Source organism: Chiloscyllium punctatum, chromosome 42, assembly GCF_047496795.1.
Source record: "Chiloscyllium punctatum isolate Juve2018m chromosome 42, sChiPun1.3, whole genome shotgun sequence".
Lineage (NCBI taxonomy): Eukaryota > Metazoa > Chordata > Chondrichthyes > Orectolobiformes > Hemiscylliidae > Chiloscyllium > Chiloscyllium punctatum.
In genome coordinates, this window is record NC_092780.1 from 12349013 (window position 1) to 12371277 (window position 22265).

A 22265-nucleotide genomic window follows, 5' to 3' on the forward strand; every position below is an offset into this window, starting at 1 on the left:
ATTCCAGAGAAAGACAAACACACCAAGCCATAGGTGTAATAAATTTCCTTAGTTCAGTTCATGTATCTCCTCTCTGCAGGGTCCAATGTAATTTTTGCGTATGCCATTCAGTCTCACTTCAGTGGAATAATTTAAATTAAACTGAATAACCTGTTGCCACTTTGCCCTGTCCTAAGCTTGAGGAGATTATCACCTCAATACTGCTTAGTCGAATGTCCAATTCCCAAAGACCAGTCTGCCTTCTGGGCATCTGATACTCTGTTTTATTCCATACCAGTTAACAGTCAAGATGAAATCAAACATTTTCTATCATAATGGGTGTTCATGAGCTGGCCAATATATTGCTTATTATTTGTCCTCCATGTGGAGATTATGTACAAGATGGCTCATTCACATCTTAACAACTTACAGGTTAAAACCTTTTGTTCCTTCCTCTTGAGGAAATACACAGGGCTTTTAAACTACCTGTTTAAAGGAACTTTTTAATTTATTTTCCAAACTACTTTGGTAAAGTTTTATTGTGGTGCACTGTTCCAAACTATGTTGTTGATTGGCAAAAGCCCTTCTTTCTCACATCCTCTCCTCCTGATCCCGAGGTTACAGCACTATTCATGAATGAGACCTGTAGGTATTCTAGCAACTGAGCTGCATGGAGAAAGAAGACAGTGTGGTGAGGACATCTACATCCATCCATTGATTTAGTAGTGAGATTTTCAACTCCTTTGTCCACAAACATAATTCCACTCAATACACATGAGTTCCTGTCACTTTGGTGTCCAGTCCATGTGCTGTCGTGACATTGAAATATTAGATACTGTAAGGTTTGTGTTTCACCCTGATATTCTCCATCCTCTTCGTGTCACTTACCTTGTCTCCAACTATACCCAGGATGCTAGGCATTTCCCACATCCACTGCCCCCAACTACACTTCACACACACCCCTCCTTCCAAGCTCTCCCAACTCTGTCTCATTCTGGCTGATATCAAGTCTGCATGCAAGCTGCTGAGGAGCAGAGCACACATGCCTGATGCGCTGCTGGCTTCATCATGAAGGTAGGATGTAATAATAAGAAATTTCACACTAATAAATATTCATGGATGCAAGTGCTGCACAAGTATGAACCTGCCATGGACGACATGAAGCACAACACTGATTTGATCTCTCCTTTTCAACTTGGCATTGGGAAACAGAAATTTCAGCTCCGGTTGAACTCAGTCACCCTGCAATCCATGACTTTTGTTCTCATGAGATCTATAAAATCACTGTCTTCCTTTGGAAAACCATCAAAAAAATCTTAAAATGTGACAAACTTGAATTAATTTACTGCTTGGGTATAACTTTCACTGAGCAGTGAGGTTTATTTGGTTTAATAATTAAGAACTGTGAAACTCCAACTTCACGATCTGTTCTTGTTCCCTTGTAAATTAGGCTGTAGCCTCTGATGAGGTAACCATTAATAAGAATCTGAGAAAGATAATTCTACCGTCTGTCATCTTTGGCCCTTTTACTAATGACCTTAAATTTTTTGTATCTGGTTCCTGACTTTGCTGACAACAGAAACAGATCCTTCTCATTTACTTTTCCAACACCCTTTTTGATTTTTAAGCAACCGTATTAAATTTCTTCTTAACTTCCTTTGCGTAAAGGCAAACACATTTTGATTTCTTTATTCTCAACAGTGAAGTCACTCATTCATGTTCTATTTTAACAGATATTCCTAATGCGTGATACACTCCCTGTGTTTGCTTGAGTAGACACACCACAGCTTTGCTTTAACATCTAATCCAAAAAGAAAATACTTGCTTTGGAATTGCAGTACTCCTCCAGAATTTCAGTGAACTGTCAGTTCTGATCATGTACTTGTGTCGTATAGAGACGCTTGAACCTGTGACCTTCTGACTCAAAGGGAAGCATAGCACCAAGCTGACAAAATTCAATAAATTCTGTTGAATAATAAAATGCCACTCAATAGTAGAAACATTGGTGTTTTCATTGATTATTCTCAGTATGACAAGTGCAAACAACTTGCTGCAATAGCACAGGCCCAGTGTGGCCTTTAACATACATTGCTTAATACTCACTCTTCGAAATCTGTTTCCACTCTGTTATGCATGAACAAAATGCTGAAATGTGCGTGTCAGTCAGAACAGATTTGCCTGGGGATTTTGCATGCTGACAAGCAGAAGATAAGAAGCGATCGGTATACTCTGGGAGGGAAGCAGAATTTGAAATTGGTTCAAGGCTAGTGTACCCAAAGTTTAAATGCTCCTGTGCACAGTGCTCAGAAATTCAGCATGGTATCAAAGTTTTTAAGGAACCTGTGTTGTACTTGGCCCTCAAACTCCATGAAGAGCAAATTTACCTCGAGTAATTAAAATGCTTGTGTGACCTTGCATCACGTCATTCCAAAAGTCATTGTCTCCCTCATCTCTGGTCTCTCATGCTCAGACGTGGAGGAACTGGTGTCAGACTGGGGTAGACAAAGACAAAAGTCACAGGACCCTCGGTTATAGTCCAACAGGTTTATTTCAAATCACAAGCTTTCAGATTGAGAAAGCAATTTCTGCTCTTTCGTCAGATGGCATTCACCTGACAAAGGAGCAGTGCTTTGAAAGTTTGTGATTTCAAATAAATCGGTTGGACTATAACCTAGGGTCATGTGACTTTTGACTTTCTCATGCTAAGACAAGCATATCGGTTCGTTAACCTGACTTTTGGATAAGATATTTCTTAAAAACATGGATTTCAGTATTGCTGCAAAGGGTTGGAGGATCTGAGCTACAGGGAGAGACTGAACAAACTGGGGCTGTTTTCCCTGGAGCATCGGAGGCTGAGAGGTGACTGTATAGAGGTTTACAAAATTATGAGGGGCATGGATAGGATAAATAAACAAAGTCTTTTCCCTGGGGTCGAGGAGTCCAGAACTAGAGGGCATAGGTTTAGGGTGAGAGGGGAAAGATATAAAAGAGACCTAAGGGGCAACGTTTTCACGCAGAGGGTGGTACGTGTATGGAATGAGCTGCCAGAGGATGTGGTGGAGGCTGGTACAATTGCAACATTTAAGAGGCATTTGGATGGGTATATGAATAGGAAGAGTTTGAAGGAAAAGGGCCGGGTGCTGGCAGGTGGAACTAGATTGGGTTGGGATATCTGGTCGGCATGGACGGGTTGGACCGAAGGGTCTGTTTCCATGCTGTACCTCTCTATGACTCTATTCCTCACCAGGACAGATACAAGAATGCCAAATTTCAAATAGAATAACAATTTATACTGCATGAAAAAGCAGAGTGCTGATTGGTTAGCAAGTAGTTTTGTTTAGTTGGAACATTGCAACACAGAATGTACAAAGGAACAGTTCTGTAGATAATGCAAATTATTAATTGATTTTTACAGTCCCATTGGCCTCATCAGTATTATATTTGAGACCCTACAAACCACTATCACTATATGAACTGAAAACTTTCCTTCCCTGCTCTTTAGCATTTACCTGGATTCACTTAATTTAATTCGTTACTTGTTTCAATGTAGATTAGATTAGATTACTTACATGTGGAAACAGGCCCTTCAGCCCAACAAGTCCACACCGATCCTCCGAAGAGCAACCCACCCAGACCCATTCCCCTCTTCTGCTAACACTGCGGGCAATTTAGCACAGCTAATTCACCTATCCTGCACATCTTTGGACTGTGGGAGGAAACCGGAGCACCCGGAGGAAACCCACGCAGACACTGAGAGAATGTGCAAACTCCACACAGATAGTTGCCTGAGGGCGGGAATTGAACCCAGGTCTCTGGCGCTGTGAAGCAGCAGTGCTAACCACTGGGCCACTGTGTTAATTACATTGTGTTTGAACATTTGTAAAGTTGGACTGTATTAGTTGAGGTGGTGTTATATTGACAGAAATACAGATCATTTGGGGCTGAGGAAGCATTAATTCAGCATCCACTTCTGCTTAAAAAAATCTACCCTTTAGTTAAATTGCAGTCTGATGCCAACCACATTCAAAGTCTAAGAATCCTTGAGCAACAGAAGAGACCTGAGAACCGCCCCAGTGTGGCAGGTACGAAGTAGGACACATTGACGTGCAATGATGGACAGATGTAGGTCCTCTGATTCATCCCATTTGTCTCTCACAATGGTGGCCCATTCTCCACTATACCAAAACTGTATCAGCTCCCAGAAAAGTCAAACAATCGCATTAAAATCCAGGCCAATTTGTAGGGGAAAATATTTAGGAGTTCCTCACCAATGATTTAGATAAACAAAACCCGTCCATGAGATCACTCTGGTCTTGAGTTTCCTGCAGTGCCAACATGAATATATCTGCCCTGGCCAGAAAATAGTCAAATCCTGCTTTAAAGAATTCACTGAATTGAAAACCACATGAGATGGCAGTGTGTTCCTGGGGTTCATTATATAGAGAATGAATCACCTCCAGGAATTCAGTCTCCATCTAACTATAAAATTGTGATTCCCTGTTGGCTATTCCTATTCTATTTAGTTGGAACAAACTGTCAACTGAATCACAGTCTATTCTCTTAAAACAAACCTCAACCAAGTAACCTTTAAGTGTACTGTTCTCTAAAATCTGGACTTGCAAATTCATTGATAATGAAGATGTTTTATGCTTGGAATTAGCCTGGCAGACCCTAAGACCAAAATCAGACACAGGAAACTACAGATCTGTCAGCTTCACACCAATAATGGGAAAACTGATGGAGGCCATCACATGGGATAAGGTAAAATATACTGAGAGAAAAATAAGTCAGTACCACACAGACATTATGGCTTTGTCAAGAGCAGGTCATATCTGACAAATTTGAGTTCTTTGACGAGGTGACACAGGCAGTAGTGCTGAGCATGTTGTCTATTTGAACTTTCAGAAAGCACTTGGTAAGGTGCCACATTAGTTGGCAAATTAGAAATGTTTGGGATTGATGGGAGCATGGATTCAAAGTTGGCTACACGATAGAAAACAGAGGGTATGTATAGATGGGCATTTCTTAGAATGGAGACGAGTTGAAAGTGGTTCCCTGTGATCAATGTTGGGACTCTTGCCTTTTCTGACTTTATAAAACCAATTTGATGATGAGTGTTGAAGGCAGAATCTCTAAATTTGCAGAAGATAAGTTAGGGAGAGCAGTGAGTTGTGAAGATGACACTGAGCGATTTCAAATGGGCAGACACCTGACAAATAAAATTCAACACAGTGAAACGTGAGGTTATGTATGTTGGTAAAGGAAATACAGACAGACAATACCAGCTCAATTGTACAACTTTGTGGGGAGTACAGAGAAGAGTGACCTTGGGACTTGTGTGCATTATTCTCTGAAGGTGGTCAGATAAGTTAAAACGATTGTTAAGAAGAATTCTTAGGTTTATAAACAGAGGTATAGAGTATAAAAGTAACAAATCGTTGGTCAGATCACATTTGAAGTTCAGTTCTGGGTACCTTATTTAAGGAAGCATGTTAAAGCCCTGGAGAAAATGCAAAGGAGATTTACTGGAATGATCCCAGGAATGAGGAATTTTAGATACAAGAGAAGAGCAGAGAAATAGGGTTTATTCTCCTGGGAGCAGAAAAGATTATGGTGACCTTTTTGAGGTGTTTAAAATTATGAGCAATTTTGACAGGATACTGAAGGATATTCTGTTTCCACTAATTGATATTTCAGTAATTAAGGGTCATAATTTCAGGATTGTCAGCAAGGCAGCTAGGAGTGAGATGAGGAGAAACTTCTTTACTCAGAGAATTGTTAGTATTTGGAATGTGCAGCCTGGTAAAATGGTGGAGGCTAATTCCATAGCAGGTTTCAAAAGAGCTGGATATATATTTGAAAGTCATGAATTTAGAGGGCTATGGAGATAGGGCTGGAGAGTAGGACTTTGGAGAGACATGATGGGCCTTATAGTATCCTTCTGCACTGTAAATTAAATAATTTTATGATTCAATATGAGGCCTGACTAAGGTCTTTAACAAAGACAGAATAGCATGCCTTCTCTCATTATCAATTGTTCTATGAAAGTAGTTTATCACTTTGACTACCACTTCACAGTGTTGTTCCTATGTCTTTAGAGATGTACGGTATAAAATGCACAGATTTTTTTCTTTAATTTAAGACTTTTACTTCAAGAGTACATTCCATTTGAATGTCCAACTGTCTACTTTTTCAAATTAGACATTATTTATCTATCATGAGCCCAATTTCCCAACATACTGAGCATCAGCCACAGATTTAACATTTGTCCAGATCCTAGTATCATCTGCAAATTTTGTATCTCTGTCATGAATAAAAAGATCCCATCACCCATCTCTGCAGGTATTGGTGACCAGTCTTCAAATGGATCCAACCTGTCTCTAATTGCTATTTGCATATAGTTGGATCCCAGTCAAGCTCATTACCACTCATACCAGTGACTTCACACATGTAGAGATGCCTCTTGGGTGGTTTCTTTTCCAACCCTTTCAGTTACGCACATGAAGACGCACATTCAGTATTAACCTTTGAAAGGGAATTGGATAAGTGCCTGAACAGGAAATACCTGCAGGGTCTATGAAAGGGGGATTGTGTGGTTGCATGAATGAACGTGATGGGCTAAATGGTTTCATTCTTGCTGTGTGTTTCTGTGATAAGGATAATAATGTGTGTGGGACTGATGACAATAAAATCATAAGAGAAAAAATATAAACTGTAAAATTGGAATTCGATTATCCTGCTGCTTGCCAACCAAGAGGAGATTGGTCACCTCAGATTAATGTTTCCTAACCCCACACTGACTATCAGAAGGAATGGGCAGATAGCATCTACCAGAAAGAACCTCAGTTGATTTCCTCTTGTCTAAGCCTGAGATTCTTTTTCCAGTTTTTAATCACGTCGAGATGACTTCTCTCAATAGAGTCTGGGGGCAACATTTTGAATTTTGCTGACACACGTATTTTCCGAGTAGAGGTTTCAGGACTACTGGGAAAAGAACAGTTATTATTAACAATATAATTATTTAGTACAATAAGTACCTTTCGTGTACAGGGTGTGGACTTTCAGAGGTGGGTGGAGGAAGATTAAATTTATGAAGTGATGTTGCAACATTACGAAGGCTGTAGTGGATTAGTGGCTCGTAATACTACACCTCAGAGTACAGTAAATTCCTTTCAACTTGCACATGTCGGGAACCATGTGAAATCCTTAAATTGAAAGGAGTCGTGATTTTTTTTTTAAAAAAGAAGATCTGGAATGTGTTTCTTTTTTTTTTCATTTCTGCACTCCTTAACTGAATGGATTAAAGAAACAAGTTTTGTCATGACCTTTACGAAGCATATTGTTTATTGGATGCTTTAAATGTTTTGGATTTTAGATGTCAACACAGTTTAGAAAGAGCAACATGCTGGCTTTACAAAGAGAAAGTAGGGATTTGTATTAAGATGTCTCCAATGGCCTTGAGATGACCCAAAGCTATTTGCAGCGAATGAAGTGCCTTCACAGTGCAGTCATCATTGTGCTATAGAGCAGGACGGCGACCAACTAGCACATAGCAAGCTTTCACCAACAGCACTGAGAAAATGACCAGTCCTCTGTTCTTTCATAGTGTTATCAACTGATGGATAAATATTGGTCAATACATCAGGAAGAACAATCCTGCACCTCTTCCAAAATGCCCTTGGGATTTTATTTTTACATCAACACGGCTGACAGATCCTTTCAATTTTTTCTTGTCTCTGTGAACCTCGTGGTTACAAAACACAAAACCACAGAACCTATATTGAAACAGCGTCACTACGTCTCTGTGTAATTAAAAAATAATTTTGTGACTAAATACACAAGCTAAGTTATAAATTTAAATTCAAAGTGAACGCATCTAGTTATCAGCACCACACTCCTCCATGTGCTAAATTATTATCAAATGTTCTCAATCATTTAACCATTGAACTTGCCTATTTAAATTCAGTGAGCTACAGAGTTCGGATAGGTTTCTTCCATTTATTCAAAATTGAATATAATCATAGAAATGTTACAGGACAGAAAGTGGCCATTAACCCCATTGTGTTGGCCTTCCTAAGAACCAGTTCTCTCCTTTTTGTATATTTAGAAAATGTGGAAAACAAATGGGCCACTCTGCCTTTATTCCTGATGAAGAGCTTTTGCCCGAAACGTCAATTTCGCTGCTCCTTGGATGCTGCCTGAATTGCTGTGCTCTTCCAGCACTACTAATCCAGAATCCACTGTGTCCATCATGTCTGTCTCCAGTACAGTAAAATGAACCTAATCCCATTTTCGACTATATCCCTGGAGGTTATAGGATTTAAGGTCCTTATCCAGACACCTTTTTAAATGAGTTCCAGGTTTCAGGGTCAACTTCCATTTGCGACATCTGTTTGCGACCAGTCGCTTAATATCTTGCTGCAATTTCCAGTTTTCCTCTTCACTATCAACCATGTAACCAATTTTTGTGTCATGTGCAAACATCTTTGATATATGCCACAAAAAAAAACAAAGGATATAGTCTTAACCCCTATGGAACCCCACTGAAAACAGCCTTCCAGTAGAAAAACACCCACCTATCATTGCTGTTTGTTTCCTGTCACTGAGTATTTTGATTCAGCTTGCTATATTCCCTTGGATCCCATGAGCTGCTTTTTTTACACCAGGCTACCATGTAGAACCTAGTCAAAAGCTGTGTTAAAATCCATGTAGACCACAATTTTTGTATTACCCTCACCTTGTGATCTCCTCAAAAATACTCCATCAAGTTAGTTGGACACAATCTTCCCCTGAACAAACCTCAACAAGTCATTATCCTTGATTGCTCCATGCCTTTGTAAGCAATGGTTTGTTTATTCTGTGTGTCAGAATTGATTCCACTACCACGGTTACACTTGCTAATTATCTGATCCATCCCTCACTTCATTTTAAACAAAGGTACAACAGTAGAAGTCTACAATTCTCTGATATCACATCAGCATTGTGTCATGTTTTAGTTTTGAGAAGCTGTAAACTTCAGGGTCTGAAGTTTGCAACTTAGGAGATGGCTACTGCTGGCGATTTAAATGGAGGGAAATTTTCTCTTTCTTAAGTAATTTACACTGCATAATATAAATTGATAGTTTGCTTTCCAAAGCAGGCATTTGATATCACGTTGCCTCTCATATGATACCCTGTATGTTTTCAGATCAAATATCCAAATATTCATTTGACTCTTTGTTTCATTTTAAAGCCCTAACTACTATATCAAAGCATGCCACAATAGTCATCTTCCATCTATACTTATGGTTTACCTAATATTCAAAATAGTTCATTCTTGGAAATGTATTAAAAATCTGGATTTCAACCTTGAAGCTCAGTGTGAGTATAGGTCACTCTTTCTTCCACTTTAGAACCCAGACCATAGGGCATTTGAATCCCTCCTTGCCCTGTCTTAGTCTCAAATTCAGCCCATTAACTTAGCCCTGACACAAGAAATGGGAGCAAGAGTAGGCCATTTGCCCCCTTGAGCCTTCTCTACTATTCAATAAGAACATGGTTGATCTTATTGTGGACTCAGCTTCACTTACATGCCCACTCCCCATAACCCTTAAGTTTTACTGTTCAAAGCCTTAACTGCTTCACTGGGCAGGAAATTCTATAGATTTACAACCCTTTGGGAGAAGAAGTTTCCCCTTATTTTGAGGTTATGCCCTCTTGTTTTAGTTTCACCTGTCACATGAAACAACCTCCCTGCTTCTATCTTATTTTATCTCTTCCCTTCATAATTTTATATGCTTCTATAAGATCTACCCCTTGCTATTCTTCTAAATTCCAATGAGTATAGTCCCAGTTCACTCAGTCACTCCTCATAAGCCAACCCTGTCACTCCGGAATCAACCTAGTGAACCTCCTCTGCTCCCCCTTCAGTGCCAGTGCATCTTTTTCTCAAGTAAAGAGACCAAAGCTGTACACAGTACTCCAGGTGTGGCCTCACCAACGCCCTATACAGCTGCCGATTTGTAAACTCCACCCCTCCCATCTATTATTCTGTTTTGACTTCTCCATTCTATAGTGACACTCCCTCTGTTTGTCCAGTTTCCTATGTGTTGATCCACATGTTTGTGAGATGCTTCACATGGCACAGTCATATTATCAGCTGTTCTGTTTGTTTTCATTCCAAACATATTCCTTTCTTTCAGGCTTAAGCTGCCACATACAATATCTGTCTCCGCATCAACTAGCCTCCTTTCTAACCCAACTCATACGTGCCGAGATAGGGACCTTACAATCTAAACAACCAGACACAACAAAATTGAACCACGTTCAGACACACATCCATGTTTAGCTCAAGTGATGTGTTACATCATATGTTTGACTGTTTTAGGTATGTGAAAGGGGCTCATGATCAGAGGACTAATTCTGATCCGCTCAGAAATCCACCAGCATTTTCACATCCACCGTGACTTTACATGACCTCAATTAGGAGCACCTTGTTTTCCACGTTCAAAACCTGCTCTGGGATTTGATCAAATAAAAAGAAACTTGGGATTGGGAAAAGGGTCATGAAGTCAAATGCTTTTTTTATTTGCCCTCCTCAGGACTGAAACACAAGAAAAACCAACTGAAAAAGGAAACAACAATTTATACACCATAGGAAGAAGTTGCTGATTGGTTGGCATGGAGATGCTGCAGGAACTGTTAAATGTCATAATTAATTAGTGAAATACAATTGAGGCAAGATAGGTTTGATTGGTCAGAGCATTGCCATGCTTTTGGAGACATAATTGGCTGTTTCCTCAGCCCTCAACTCTGTGAAAAATGTGCAATATGCATCTTTTATTCACACAGAGGAATTTGTTGTTTCTGGATAAAAAGAACATGTCCACACATTTTACTTTATTCACAAAAGACTATGGAGACAGCCAATGCCTGCTGCAATGCCACGGCCAATCAAAGTCATCTTATTTGATTTGAATTTATTCAGTTAACTGTGAATAGCCGTTGCATCTCCATACCAACTATCGTCCAACCAATCAGCATCCTCTTCTCATGCTGCATAAATTGTTTTCTTAATTTCAAAAATATACTTTACACATACCCACAAACATAGTTCAGTTCTATACAGTAGCATATCAAGGAAACAAAAGCATTGGAGTTTGATTCTATCCAACAAACCAAAGGCACCCCTTACTCGAATCAGACTATATTTGCATGCATTTGAAGCACCAGCAGGGTCCAATAACTGAATGGACCCCTATTCAACTTTGGCAGGAAGGCCTCAGACAATGGTCTTTTCCCACTGCGCTTTGGCAGTAGTTGCCCCAAGTGTGTCCCACAGCACGTAGTCCTGGACCATGGAATATGTCAGCCTGCAACACTCAGTTGAGGTCAACTCTTTGCACTGGAAGACCAACAATTTTTTCTTGCATTTCATTCCTAATGAGAGTAAGATGAAAAGCTTCAAGTCCATGTTTCTTTTTAGTTACGTTAAGTTCTGGACTGAGAAAGAATTAAATGATCTGGACTGGGCACTTCAGTGCAGCACTGATGACTGCTATTGTGTCTCAGACTGCAATTGCTCCATCACTTCTTGCCTTTCTCCTTCTAATAACTGCAGTCCTCTGAGAACCTGCGGTCTCCAATGTTAGCCTCTTGTTCATGCCTCCTGATGAAGAGCTTATTCTCGAAACATCGATTCTCCTGCTCCTCAGATGCTGCCTGACCGGCTATGCTTTTGCATCTCCACACTTTTTGACTCTAATCTCCAGCACCTGCTGTCCTCACTTATTTCGAGTTGATTGTAACCTTACTGCGAAGCCTCTTCCAAGGATGCCCAACTTGAAGAAGTTCTCCTGCTCCCTCCACGAGACATTCCTGATGAAGGGTTTATGCTCGAAACATCGACTCTCTTGCTCCTTGGATGCTGCCTGACCGGCTGTGCTTTTCCAGCGCCACACTCTTTGACCTTGCTCCAACCTCCCCTTCATAGGCACCATTTCCCACTAGCCCTCAGGTCTTCCTTCATTAAAATCCTCTGCCTCACCATTTTTCTCTCCTCATTTAAAAGGAAGCTCCCTGACCAAGCTTTTAGTCACTCTTCCTAACATCGCTCATTGTCAATTTTTTCTTACATACTTGAAGCTCTCTGGGACCCATGTTAAGGATGTTATAAGCGTGTTCTTTGCAGTTTTAGACTTTGAAATTCTGAGTATTTAGTACCTTACACCATTCTTTGCCTCCATGTTAACTGTCTTTCCTAATTTGGACAGTTCCAGTGCTGACCAATGTGCCCATGTTAATCACTGCACGTGGCCACTTGTGATGATTACCTCCATCACGTTGGTGTTTTATTAGTCAGCAAATTAGGAATTCAGATCTTGCATTGCATTCTCAGTAGTGTTGAGATAAACAAGGTGCTCTCTCCAAACACCTGCCCCATCTTCAGTTACTGGGCAATGTAGGCAAGTACCAACCTGTCCCTTCACTTCAGTGATTCAGATGGAAGCAGCTGTACTTTCAATGTGTTCACAACAGTCAGCACCTGTACAACCCTTCAAAGAAATAACTACTTTTGTTTCTTATTAATGAGGTTTGAGGATAATGCTTTTTTTTTGCTGTTCAGTGGGATTTGACAGAGATATAAAAAAAATTAAATCTTTCTTGTCTGTTTTATATCTGGTGCCTTTATTGAGCACTCCTTGAAGTATGCCTTTGGCAATAATTCTGGGCACTCCCTTCATTATACATACTTCATTGAAATCTATGTAGCTCATCCTCTGAACTGTGCCATTTAGCCTGAAGGAAAGAAACGGGGTCTGCAGAGTTGGTTGTATTCCCGAGAAGTACTATAATATCAGCCAGGCAACATTTTTAATAATGATGCAGTTAGCTGGTTTTGCGCTGAATCAATTTGAAATGTGAACAATAACGTGTCCCCGTCACTCCTAGAAACTCCACGGGGAACATGTGCTTCCTCACCACTGCCCTAGATATCACAGCCACTGTGTATTGGTGCTGAATCACATGTCTAACCTCTGGGGAGCATTATCATCATGAGAAAAGGGAGAGCTTAAGGATGCTATTGCACGCAATCAATGCAATCATACTTTGTGAGTTGATGACTTTCTATGATGAGGTTGACCTTTTCATATGAGCAAGAATGTCAAGGGAATTATACAATTATTGTCAGATCTGCCAGTGCCAAATAATTTAAAGCAAATGATGTCCCTTTAAGAAAACTGTGTGACTATGTATTCTTGGGTGAAAAGGAGATAAATACTGCATTTTAGAGCCTTACAACAAATATGTTTTATTCACGAAACATGGTCGTGTTTTCCCATTTTGTCTCCCTCCCCATAGAGTTAGAGTCATAGAGCTGTACAGCATGCAAACAGACCCTTCGGTCCAACCTATCCAGTGAATACAGGACCAGTTAACCCAATCTCTACTCCTTGGACAGATACTGCCATTCCAGGAATGAATCTGTGAACAGTCACTGTACTCCCTCAATGGTAAGTATATCTTAAGTAGGGAGATCAAAACTGTATAAAATACTCCAGGTGTGATCACAATAAGGCCTTGTACAACTTCAGTAAAGATTAGATTAGATTAGATTCCCAACAAGTCCACACTGACCCTCCCATACCCATTTCCCTCTGATGAACACTATGGGCAATTTAGCATGGCCAATTCACCTGACCTGCACATCTTTGGACTGTGGGAGGAAACCAGATTCTTTGTCATAGAGTCATAGAGATGTACAGCATGGAAACACACCCTTCAGTCTAACCTGTTCACGCCAACCAGATATCCCAACCCAATCTAGTCCCATCTGCCAGCACTCGGCCCATATCCCTCCAAACCCTTCCTAATCATATACCCATCCAAATGCCTCTTAAATGTTGCAATTATACCAGCCTCCACCACATCTCTGGCAGCTCATTCCATACACGTACCACCCTCTGCGTGAAAAAGTTGCCCATTAGGTATCTTTTATATCTTTCCCCTCTCACCCTAAACCTATGCCCTCTAGTTCTGGATTCCCCGACCCCAGGAAAAAGACTTTGTCTGTTTATCCTATCCATGCCCCTCATAATTTTGTAAACCTCTATAAGGTCACCCCTCAGCCTCCGACGCTCCAGGGAAAACAGCCCCAGCCTGTTCAACCTCTCCCTGTAGCTCAGATTCTCCAGCCCTGGCAACATCCTTGTAAATCTTTTCTGAACCCTTTCAAGTTTCACAACATCTTTCCGATAGGAAGGAGACCAGAATTGCACGCAATATTCCAACAATGGCCCAACCAATGTCCTGTACAGCCGCAACATGACCTCCCAACTCCTGTACTCAATACTCTGAGCAATAAAGGAAAGCATACCAAACGCCTTCTGCACTCCAAGGTCTCTTTGTTCAGCAACACTCCCTTGGACCTTACCATTAAGTGTATAAGTCCTGCTAAGATTTGCTTTCCCAAAATGCAGCACCTCGCATTTATATGAATTAAACTCCATCTGCCACTTCTCAGCCCATTGGCCCATCTCGTCCAGAACCTGTTGTAATCTGAGGTAACCCTCTTCGCTGTCCACTACACCTCCAATTTTGGTGTCATCTGCAAACTTACTAACTTGCCTCTTATGCTCACATCCAAATCATTTATGTAAATGACAAAAAGTAGAGGGCCCTGCACTGATCCTTGTGGCACTCCACTGGCCACAGGCCTCCAGTCTGAAAAACAACCCTCCTTCTGACTTCTACCTTTGAGCCAGTTCTGTATCCAAATGGCTGGTTCTCCCTGTATTCCATGAGATCTAACCTTGCTAATCAGCCGTCCATGGGGAACCTTGTCAAACACCTCACTGAAGTCCATATTGATCACATCTACTGCTCTGCCCTCATCAATCTTCTTTGTTACGTCTTCAAAAACTCAATCAAGTTTGTGAGAGTAAACTTCTGTGCTCTCTGGTGGCAAGTTTGGAGGCAGGAGCAGCGTTAGATTTGTGAATTATGCCTGAATCCTGCCACATTCCCACCTCTGCCAACGTTCATGTTCTGGGCAAGAGTGCCCTTGAAAAGGAACAGCACAAGTTCCTTACTGGCTCATTCAGCCTATTGGGTCGTTGGTTCAGTGATAGTGATATTAACAATTGGTGTCAGTGTCATATTTCAGATTGAACTATTCTCATCTGGCATTGATGTTCATGGAACTACATTGTAGATGGAGGTTAAGATCAGATCAGCCATGATCTAATTCAAATTTCAGAATAGGTTTGAGAATCTGAATGGTCTTCTCCTGCTTAATGTTCTCTGAGATGGGATGGGGAAAATTGGCCAGTGTTTGAATTATTTTTCACCATTCATTCACTGCCCATAGATTTGTGAGATGCCAGTTGACATTGTCTCATTGGTCCAACCCTTGTCATTTTGTCAATCTTCTTGAGTTCAAATTGCCATTATTGATATTGTCAGATAAACAATTAATGTGTTTCATGAAAGAGCTCTCATCTGCTCTTTCCCTGGAGCTATTTGAAGCAAGCTAATTTCAAGCAGATATATTTTTAACTACAGTGAATAACTGGCTGAGTTTTAAAATTTATTCCCGTTATCATTTTAAAGAAGAATTAATGAGAAATTAATTAGAGTGCAGACAGTGTATTTTTGTTAGCTATTAAGTACACCAAGTAAATTCATGAATTACATTAAGTAGGTTAAACTAAATATAGTTACTACGTTGACACAATAGTAATAGCGAGACAGTTGCAAAGAAAATGAATGTAGATAATTTGGGCATTGTACCAAGAATTGAGCCACTTTAAACTAAGAAATACATCCTTTGGTTTGAGCATATTTGTGAAATTACAAGGCAGGTCCTTTTAAAGTAAGTTTCTCTCAATGCTAAATTGAACATTTCCTATGAATTGGCAAACATACAATCTCTTTTCCTCCTTTTATGTATCACAAGTAAACCATCACAAGGTTTTCAGACAAAGAATTATTTGCAATTTCTGCAGTGGCTGTCACAATGTTAGGACATAAAAGTGTTCGACAGCTGATGAAGCATTCTTAAAGTGCCATCATTGGTGTAATGTGGGAAACACCTCTGAATATCCATGCACAGTAAGCTCCCACAAATGTCAATGTGATGATGAACAGATCTGTTTTGATAACGTTGGTTGAAGTATAAATATAGGCCACTTCAGGGAGGGGGAATGGTTCTTGTGGTGTAGTGATAATATTTCTGCCTCTGGGCCAGGAGGTCTGGATTTAGTTCCCACCTGACCTGGAGGTGTCTCATAATATGTCCAAATGGGTTGATTAAAAATATTTTGTGAAATAAATATTGGCCTAGACATCAGGGTGAAATCCAGCAGTGCTTTGAAATAGCAACGAGGAATCTCGTACTTCCATCTGACAGGGCAGAGGGGATCTTATTTTAGCATCTCATCTAAATCTGGAAGATTATATGCCAAATAATTCTCCGTAGACATCAAAGTATTTTATAGAATGCTTCCATATGAAGATTAATCTTCTGTAAACCTACAGGACGCTCAGAAATATTTTTCGCTTTATTGTTTATTCAATCAATTGTCAAAATCTGTCTTACTGAATATCCAATTTCATTGAATTCCTATGATTCGAATCTACAGTTTCCTATTTATATTGAATTCCACATGTAACTTTCCTACTTAGAATCAGAGAATCCCTACAGTGTTGCAGCAGGCCATTAGGCCCATCGAGTCCACACTGCCCCTCTGAAGAATATCCTATCTAGACTCACATCCTACTCTACTCTTGTAATGCTACTTTTCCCATGGCTCATCACCGAACCTGCACATCCCTGTATTTTATGGGCAGTTTAGCATGGCCAATCCATCTAACTTGCACGTCTTTGGACTGTGGGAGGAAATTGGAGCACTCTGAGGAAACCCATGTAGACACGGGGAGAACGTGCAAGCTCCACACAGACAGTCGCCGGAGGGTAGAATTGAACCCAGGTCCCTGGCACTGTGAGGCAGCAGTGCTAACCACTGAACTATCGTGCCATGGTTTGGTTGGAAATTTGACATACGCAAAATAGTTTCAATGAATACTTAATAGGGAAGGCATCAATTTAAGTATAACATAAATGCACTCTTTCATTTCTTTCTTGTTCTTTATCCTTCTTCATTTCCATTTTTATACATCAAAGGGAAGGTATCCCTCCTCAGGCAGCATACCTCAAAAACTAATGGGTAAGTGTTTGAAAGTTTAATGAAGTGTTTCACAGAAGAGAATGTTTAGAATATAATTTCAGTCCTGATAAATTGCAAGTATTCCTGCCATACCTGAGCTCCCATAGATTAGTGCATCTTCTCACTGAGCAATACACTAGAGTCACTCGAGGAGCCAAGAAGAATTGATCTTTAAACTCGTCTTCCTTCCCCTTACCTCTTCCCCCTACATCCCCACAAAATTATTGAATTAATGAAGAAACAATCCAATTTTGAATAAATGTTCTGCTTTAACTTTCAAATTGCTGCACTTTGAATTTTGATTCAGTCTGCCCATGGCTAACTAGTCTTCTTTACTGCCTGTGATATATCGTGACTACAGGGAAATGGGAGCTGCTGGATGCCAGTGTGATTCAAAGCAGACTGTGTCTGCAGTAAGTCTCTGTGGCTACAGGAACCTCGGCTCTGTGTTTGTGAACTGGACGTTAAACTCCAGAATCTGTGACGCCTCAGAGAGGGGCAAAGTTAGCTGGATATTTCCCTTTGGATAGGGTCTTCTGACAGATTGAAGTGTCAGGGCCAGAGGCGTTTGGCTGCAGATGAGATAGGTAAGGGAAACCCAGACTGTAGGAGCCTTAGCCTTTGCAATTGTCCAACAGGCTTGAGGTTCTTTCAGCTGGTCTGGATGAGAGCAGGGTCTATAGTTGAATGAGCAAACTGGTTATGCAATTGTGTTGAAGAAGCCAGTCAGGTGGGGGAACACAAAAGAAATATAATGGTCATAGGGGACACTGTAGGGAGGGGGTATTGATGTGGGGCAACATTTTCATGCAGAGGGTGGTGCGTATATGGAATGAGCTGCCAGAGAAAGTGGTGGATTACCAATATTTAAAAGTCATCTGGATGGGTATATGAGTAAGAAGGGTTTAGAGGGATATATGCCAAGTGCTGGCAAATGGAACCAATTAGGTTAGGATAGCTGGTCAACATGGACGAGTTGGACCAAAGGGTCAGCCCTATGATTCTATAACTTTATTGTTCTCCCCAGAAGAGATAGTCCAGAAAGGTGTGTTGCCTAATAGGTGCTAGGGTTTGGGGCGGCATGGTGGCTCAGTGGTTAGCACTGCTGCCTCACAGCGCCAGGGACCCAGGTTTGATTCCAGCTTTGGGTGACTATGCAAACTCCACACAGACATTCTCCCTGTGTCTGTGTGGGTTTCCTCCCACAGTCCAAAGATGTACAGGTTAGGTGAATTGGTCATGCTAAATTGCTCCTAGTTTTAGGTGCATTAGTCAGGGGTGAATGTAGGGGGGTGGGTTTCTCTTTGGAGGGTCGGTGTGGACTTGTTGGGCCAACCCCACACTAGGGAATCTAATCTGATCAGGGCTGAAGAGGAATATAGAGAATAATTTCTAAGGTAGAGATAGATCAATTCTTGATAAGCATGGGAGTGAAAGGTTATCGTGTAGGTAAGAATGTGGAGTAATCCCATCAGCCATGATCTTATTGACTGATGTAGTGGGCTGAAGGACCTATTACGTTTGAATATTGCACTTAACTTGATAAAGAACTATATAAAATCTCACTTGTAAAAGCTTTTAGTAAAATCAAAGCGACACCAGATCAGCAGGATGCACAATCTTTTACTGCTGCTGTCATGTACCAGTAGGAGTTTCTTTTAACACCCTCATACCTGGGTTTAAGTTCACAACTCCTACAATAAAAGGCTCCATATGTCTGTATAATATCTTGGCAGAGCTGAAAATGCATTACATTGCTGAATATTCATGAAATATTTCTGACACATTTGCAATTTTTTTTACAGAAATTGCTATCAGGCCACCACAGTTTAAATTTGATACTCCATTAATATCTATTAATTTAGGATGTAGATTTGCTCACTGAGCTGGAAGGTTTGTTTTCAGACATTTCATCACCACACTAGGTAACATCATCAGTGAGCCTCCAGTAAAGCACTGGTGGTATGGCCTGCTTTTTATTTAGCGTTTAGGTTTCCTTGGGTTGTTGATGTCATTTCCTATGGTGATATCATTTCATGTTCTTTTTCTCAGGGGGTGGCAAATGGGATCCAAGTCAGTGTGTTCGTTGATAGAGTTCCGGTCCGAATGCCGTGCTTCTAGGAATTCTTGTGCGTGTTTCTGTTTGACTTGTCCTTGGATGGGTGTGTTATCCCAGTCCAAGTGGTGTCTTTCCTCATCTGTGTGTAAAGATACTAATGAGCCCTACAAACCTTCTCAAAACTCGCTATCTATTAATTTAACCTGTTATAAATACCTGTATTTGCACTTGTCCCCCTTTCTCTACAAATTTTGTGAGTGCTCCCATCATTTTTCAGCAAATATTGTGATAGCTGCACCTTTTGAGTGATTTTACATGGTTAAATGAAAGAAAAGCCAGTTGCTCCAATATATTGTGAAACTTTCACTAAAAAAAACACCTTTTAATTGACTTTTAAAGGAAGGTGAATACATCAAGATATGAATATTTTGCCTCAAATTGATGGAGGGTGATGGGATTGTTACAGTTTGCAGTTTAGAAGATCCAGCAGAGTTAGATAGATCCTCTCGCCAGCAGCATAGTGTTCCATGGTGAGTAATGGGATGTAGTATTCTGTCCAAAAGCAATGAACCTTCTGACCTGCAGTGAGCAGATATCGAAAATTGGCATCAATTACATGTCTCTCATACTCCAGGCAACACATTGAGATACTTCAGTTTCTATCACATCTCAAATGCTGCTTTATGTCACAATTCAGACGTTTCCTTCTATTGCATATATTTAAAAGTAATCTTTTTTAAAAAAAAGACAGGATCATACAAATTCAGTATCCCATTCCCACTTTCTCTCCATACCCCTTCATCCCTTTAACCACAAGGGCCCCGTACAGCTCCCTGTTGAATATATCTAACGAGCTGGCGCCAACAGCTTTCTTTGGTAGAGAATTCTGAATACTATTCAATGCCAGTGGATGCTTAGCGAGAAAGAATGTAAAATCACTATGATCAATATCTAGCAAAGGGGAAAGAATACGAAACAGATGCTCAAAGTATTTTCAAAGTTGATACCTGAGCTGAGACTGTGAATCTATCTGGAAAGATTAAACAGCTTGGGACTTTCATCACTGAAAAAGGAAAAAGAAAACTGAACAAAACAAAATGAAAGAACTGCAGATGCTAATGGAAATTGGCTTGTACTACTGATTTGCATCAAAACTGCACCATGGGATCTTTTACACCCACCTGAGAGGGCTGACAGGAACTCAGTAATGCCTCACCTGAAAGATTGCACATCCTGACAGGGAAGCACCGTATCTGAGAATTTAAACTGCAGATGCTGGAAATCCGAAACAAAACAGAAATTGCAGAAAAAGTTCAATAGGTCTGGCAGTATTTGTGGAGAGAAATCAGAGTTAACTGATTGGCTCATTAATGAAAAAGGTGCATTGTGACCTGGTTCAGGCCTAAATCCTCGTGGTGTCAAATGATGTTCCCCAAATAATTCAATAGCTTGACAGCATTGAGCTTGTTTCGTTCAATACCAATGCTTTGCAGTCTGTATCCTTCTTCAAGTCCAGGCTGATGCAAGGCTTCTCTTTTTATCTTAAACTGATTTTTCATTTGAAGCAATGTGCAGCCTCAGTGATACATTTTGTTATGTGTTGCATGTCTGACTGGCTGTGGATCAGGAGAGCACAGGTGTCAGTATAAAGAAGTTCGTGGTTGCATTTTCCTGTATTTTTGTGTAAGCACAAAGACAACTGAGATCAAAAAGACCTCCATTAATCTGGGAATTTGCATAAATTCATTCTTTAAGACTTTCTGTTGACTGCTACAGCTTCGTGACAATGCAGATGATGAATAAGGTCAAAGCCCTGCTCCAATGGGGCCATGGGACATTCAGAAGGGTCCAGAGAGGTCGCTTTTGCTTGACTCTAGGCTGGGGGACTTCAAGACTAGGGGGCACTTTTTTAAGGTGGGAGGAAAGAGATTTAAGAAGGGCAAACCTTTTACACAAAGAGTGGAATGAACTTCCTAAGGAAATGGTACACATGGTTGCTATTCCATTTAAAATTCATTTGAATCAGTACATGAATAAGAAGTGTTTGGAGGGATATGGGCCAGGAGCTAAGCAGGTGGGGCGAGTTAAATTTGGGATTATGTTCGGCATGGACTGATTGGACCAAAGGAGTCTGTTACTGTGTTCTATGACTCTACAACTCCTCCCTACTAATTGTTGTGAAATTGCTCCACCATGGCCAGGAATCCGAGTTGGCATCCAAGAATTTCAAGGATTTTCCAAAGTCTATCTTTGCTCACCGTGCAGAATGCCTTGGTGTGATCAAAAAAAGTAACATACTGGCCCTAGTTTTGCTGGTGATGCTTTTCTTTTTGTTTGTCTAAGTGCACGCCCAGGTCTGTGGTGCACCTATTGGATCACAAAGGACACCCGTTCTCTCAGGTGGGAGCTTTTTTTCTGCAATGATGGTTACTAGTCAGTTCAGAAGTAGTCCAGCCAGGATCTTCCCAGTAATAGGAAGGATGATGATCCCACAGTCATTGGAATAGTCTTGCTCTACCTCCATTGTTTTTGTACAGAGTGTTGACAGTAGTGTCACAAAGATCTTGTGGAGCACTAAGACAAAAACAGGAGAAACTCAGCAGCTCTGGCAGCATCGGTCGAGAGAGAGTAACAGAGTTACCATTTTGAATCCACTGTGACTCTTCAGAACTGAAGAAGGTTCCAGTATTGCAGTGCAATGTTGCCCTGTTCCCAGTCGTCTATGAAAATCTCATGGAGTGTGTAGGTTAGGCCCACCATAGTTCAAGGCCTCAGTTGAATTCCAAGGGTTTTAATGCTCTTCATCTGATTGATATCGGTCACAGTTTCCTCCAGAGTTGAGTTTGTAAGGACTTTTATTTTGATAGGAGGTCATTGATGCGGTTTCTGGCAGTATCATGTACTGTGTACTTGAACATAAATAGTGGATTGATCCAACTTAATGGTGTGGCTGGACAAATCAGTCCCCACAATGAAATCTGGCTTGATTGCTGTTTTCTTTTTGTCCGTTAATATAGTGA

At 40.6% G+C, this 22265-nt stretch overlaps 1 protein-coding gene across 2 annotated transcripts in view; it reads left to right on the forward strand.

Moving 5' to 3' along the window:
* The window catches only part of rapgefl1 (Rap guanine nucleotide exchange factor (GEF)-like 1), a 111080-nt gene that overhangs the window by 5179 nt on the left and 83636 nt on the right, over nucleotides 1–22265 (forward strand). Inside the window, exon 1 of one of the 2 annotated variants that reach the window (XM_072561409.1) lies at nucleotides 13321–13472. The exons of the other annotated variant lie outside the window; for it this stretch is intronic. The gene's annotated coding sequence lies outside the window, so the exon portion shown is untranslated. Of the gene's footprint in view, nucleotides 1–13320; nucleotides 13473–22265 lie in introns of those variants that run through there. 2 annotated transcript variants of the gene reach the window in all.